The sequence below is a fragment of the Bombus fervidus genome, chromosome 14 (genome assembly GCF_041682495.2).
Source record: "Bombus fervidus isolate BK054 chromosome 14, iyBomFerv1, whole genome shotgun sequence".
Lineage (NCBI taxonomy): Eukaryota > Metazoa > Arthropoda > Insecta > Hymenoptera > Apidae > Bombus > Bombus fervidus.
In genome coordinates this window covers 5295336-5300043 of record NC_091530.1, presented here as the reverse complement: position 1 = coordinate 5300043, position 4708 = coordinate 5295336, and the positions used below count along the sequence as shown (strand labels likewise).

At 44.1% G+C, this 4708-nt stretch overlaps 1 long non-coding RNA gene across 1 annotated transcript; it reads left to right on the top strand.

Annotated features, from left to right (window-relative positions):
- The first annotated feature begins 1873 nt into the window (after window positions 1-1873).
- On the top strand, window positions 1874-4011 carry LOC139993924 (uncharacterized). Its single transcript, XR_011801486.1, has 3 exons — window positions 1874-2437; window positions 2858-3007; window positions 3743-4011. It is a non-coding gene; the product is annotated as an uncharacterized lncRNA (long non-coding RNA).
- Window positions 4012-4708: the final 697 nt, after the last annotated feature.

Here is a 4708-nt window from a genome sequence, read left to right as displayed (position 1 = left end):
TTCATTTCCTTTCTTCATAAAATTAAATATTTGCACACATTTCTATGTTTTCTAAGATTATATATCTTTAAGACTACGTGATTAAATATTCTAATATAACCTCTTTCCTTAAATGTAAAGTGCTAAATTGCTTACCTTTCTCTCAGTACGAAACGCATTACGCTTTTACTATATTATTTTCCTTTCATCGTGAAGGGGCCTTCAAATCTTCAAGAAAACGTTCTATATTATTTTACACACTTTACGCGTGAATCGTGGATCGCCAGTGTAAGTGTAAATGAAAATTCGTTTTCCACCGAGGGGGTATCGTTCGAGGGAGAGAAGACGCTGTTTGGTGTTCCACGGTTGGAAGGGCCTTAACTCGATAAGTCCTCACGGTACCTGAAGTGAGCTCATAATCGTGAACGAAGCGCGCAACCGCTTATTACAAGCGAGGGCATTGTAAATTTGCAGGGAAGGAGGTTAGAAAGAGGCCGAAACGAGAGAAGGATGGACGCACAGAGAGATCCGGTAAGTTGGAAAGAGAAGAGAAATAGAAAGGAAAGTGGTTGAGGGAGGCTGAGAGGAGTCGAAAGGACAAAGCAGCGCGAAACGTGCCCCCCAGCCGTGTTTCCGAAGTTCTCGTTCTACGTTGAAAATTTATCGTTTGGCTCGAAGAGAAAACGCAGGCGATCGGTCTCTGTGTGGTTTTATTGCGCCGTTCTCGTCGATCGACAAATCCAGATTTTACCGAAAGCCGGTGTTTAAGATAATAAGGACATTTTTTTAAGGACGCGTAATTAGCGGTACAGGGAGTGGGAAACGTTAATTAGCCTCGGCAGAGGTGCAAACCGTTATTAACGAAACTCGTACGTAGACACGGACGCGGATGAACAGGTCGCATGCGTGTGCGCGCGTCGATGAATTATCGTACCTGTAATTACGTAGCTGAAACCCGTGGTTTGTGTGTGTACAATCGTGCTATCGGGCGATATTCTAAAAGCGGTAAAACGGGTTAAATTCCTCGCAGGCTTCGAGAAATAATTTAATTACACCCAGCTAACGATAATTGCCGGAACGATAATTCGACGTTAACCCGCACCGAACCGAGAGTGTACATTTCCTGCGCGCGGCGCTGCGGCTTTCTTATTTCACGCATACGCGACTTGTCGGCCGGCGTTGCCGAGTTTCAATTATCTGACGAATAAAAAGTTGTTACTTCGCTTATAAATCATCGCTACGTTATTATGATTATCTTCTAATTTATGAAACCAACTTTCCCTTCCAATTTCGACTTACTGATCGATGTTTAAAATTTTAAAGGACTATGCTTTTCATCGGTCATTGGTTTGTTCGTCCACCGAACAGGCGGCGCCTCAAACGTCAATTATACGCAAAAGTTCGTCGACTCGATATTGCCGATCGTACAGAAACATCCACCTAACCTTAGCCTAAGGACAAATTGTCAGTAGTTTCCCTTGTGGGGAAAAGATCAGTTAGAAACAATTAAGTCGGTCTGTGCAGCAGCTTAAATCAGAAACGACACTAATACGTCTTCCGTAAGTTTCTCTTTCTCTGTGTTTCACCTTGCCCCTCCTACCTAGCAGTCAGGTCCGGCTGTCTGATTACAGGGGAACACCGAAAGGAGATCCACGCACCGATCCCTGCTGTTTCTCTCTCCCGGCTCGTTCTTCTTATCCCTCGTAATAATAATTACCAACACACCGCGGTGCAGGCACACCGAGAAACCAACGGCAGCAGCAACACGGAACGAACAGCTATCTAAAAGGTGAGGTCGCCGGCGCTGATGTTGCTAGTGGTGGTGAGGGTTCACACGTGAAGTGATGTATGCCCCGTGTGCGGCACGATGCGTAACACGGGGAGCCTATACGTCTACATGCCCTGAGGCTTCCAAAGTCGAGCCTTCTCCGCTGCTCATGTCATACATGCATACACGTGGCGCGACACGCGTACGTGTGCTCATGTGTGCGTGTGCGTGCCGTGCGTGCATCTAGAAGAACCGAATCGAACTTCTTCTCGCGCGAGAACGCCATTTTATGAGTTCGTGTTGTTTGCTCGACCGACAGAGGAGCGCCAGGCGTCGTTGAAAAATTATGGAATCTCGTTGCTTATGGGTCGCGGGTACTCTCATTAGCGGAAGATTAAAGTGATTACGCTCCACGTGAACGTACGTTTCTCGAGCGTAGATGGAAGGTGAATTGCATGATAAATTTTAAAGTTCTCTCGTAAAAACGTGGCGAGGTGGGCGCGTTGCTCGATTTGGAAGCCAAACTAGGCGTTTCAGAGGTTATACACACGACAAATTAGAGGGGCGTGAGAATTCACCGGATTATGCCTCTTAACTTCGATCGCGGTATTGAAGTATCGTTTAATCACGCGTTTTGGTTTGTCGTATCGATACCTGGTTTAATAATTTGGAATTATCATGACTTTTTGTGTGAGTATCGGTTAACTTCCTATATTTTTTTAGTGTATTTATCCTTAAAGTTGGACCAACGAGAAAAAAAATTAGATAATTCATAGTATGAATTAAGTTTAGGTTAGAATTAAGTTTCGAATTTAATACTTTTTTGAACAGTTTAAGGTTTAATTATGTAGTCAAAAGAACAATAGCGTTTGTTCGAACCAGACTTTCATCAAAGTTTAGATAGTTAGGAATTCCAAAGAACTGAACAAAATGCTAAGATATATAATACATAAATAATAATTATTGTAATATTAATCAAATTTACGATACGTTTACTAGATTGAATGAAATAAAAATTGAGTCGATATCGATCTAACCCAAGCTACAAACTATTGATTTATCTTTCTTTATTTATATTAAAGACGATTAACATCAATGAATTAAATTTAGGTTGGGCTGTATAAAAATGTGGCCATCTGAGATACCAGAATAAAATGTAATGGAAACTGAATCTAATTGAAGTTTTATATGAATTTCTCGGAAACTAAGGCCGAACGGCGGCGAATGGCAACATGTGTCAAGGTCATTAAAATCGACGAGGTATGTCCTGATGTAAATAATTAGCTAAAAAGCGAGACTTGACTGATACATATAAAATTCGGGTAGTTATTAAACGAGTTAGCATATTAAACGAGCGGATGAGGTAGCTCGAAAACTCGGCCGCGTAGCCGATGTACGTCGATTTCTCTGAAGTGGCGCTGTATAATTTTTCGAAAACGTATCTCATGGAAAAGGTCTTTGAAATTTCGTTGGGCATCAACAACCGTTGTAAATCACGCCTAATCGCGTTTTTTAAACACTGCTCGTTAGTTCATCCCTCAAGCGAGCAAAGCATTTCTCTTTCCTCACCGAGTCTTTTGGAAGACTAACTCTATAAATTGAAACGTATAGAAAAATGATGGTCACAAATACCTTTTTGTATAATTCTGCTTGGAATCTTTTATTGTTTATATCATTTTTTCGCGATGTACAAACTTATTTAGCTTCAAAATGAAATATAAAGAGAATCTCGTAAATAGATATTAAACCAAAATTTTGCTGCAAGAACTGCTTACTCGTGAAAAACAGAAAATGTGTCTTATCGTCTTCTTCATCTGTATTCTTCGTGTAGAATCACTCAAGTTTCCCTTCTATCTTTTTCTCTCTTACTTACGTAGTCGTAATACGTAAAGCGTTCCCGCCCCTTCATAACGATCGAGTTTTCGAGATTTATTTGGTGCGTGGCTGGTACTCTACACGAGACATGGCCAATCTTAAGGTAATCCTGTTTTTCAGGCTGTTCAATCAGCAAACCTGGGAAAAAGAAGTTTTGGGAATCGTGGCGCGTATAAAGCATCGAAGGTGCTAACCGATGCCCGAGCGCAGGTACACTCGTACGTCTTCGGGGACGGTGAGGATCAGGGTCGTTAACACTGGTTCGCGGCGGGTACATCGACGTCCGACGGGGGTCGGCACCTTCTTTTTTCGATTCTACATACGTACCGACGGATATACACATTGATTGCATTTTTGCGTCCGTGCCGGGTAATAATGCTAATTTGGTAAGTAGAAATGGGCATCAGCGGGCGGTCAGCCAGACCATGGAACACACGGTAGCACGGGTAGCGCTAATGCCTCGTTTTTGTCCTCTTCCCTCCTCGGTTTACCTCCACCTCCTCCTCCTTCTTCTCTTGTTCTTTCAGCCGCTGTTGCTTCGTTCTCCACCTTCTTGATCCGCTACCACAGGTCTTCCCCACCTCCTTTTGCCTCTCCATTCTCCTTCACCGCCGCCACCTCGGCGTTCTTCGTCAGACAAGCCGCCAGCTACGGCGGCAGGCGACATAATGACGGCCAGACCTCAAACCTCAAACCTCCTAACTGAATCATGAGTCCTCTTGGTCGTCCGCACCCGGACGGCTCCTCGACTCGCAGCTAGCGGCGCAGCTTCTCGATTTACCTCGCGGTGGAGCCTGCTGCGGCCCCCGATGTCGGCTCGTTTTGTCTTTTTCCTTTCGGCGACTCGCCAGGGCCCGATGTTTCTGTCGTATTGAATCGCAAACAGCCAAACAGCGAAAGGAGCAGAGCTCCGGACGAGCAACTCTCTCTTTCTTTTCTCCCTTTATTTCCCTTTCTCCACGTAGATCCCGCTTTTTCGACCAATAAAACCAGGTAGACGCATTTTGTTGAATGATTGCGGGCCGTTTTAATTTCCCCCGACGAGCTTTAGATTGAGAGAGGCGGCGGATGCGCGCAGCCGAGTCA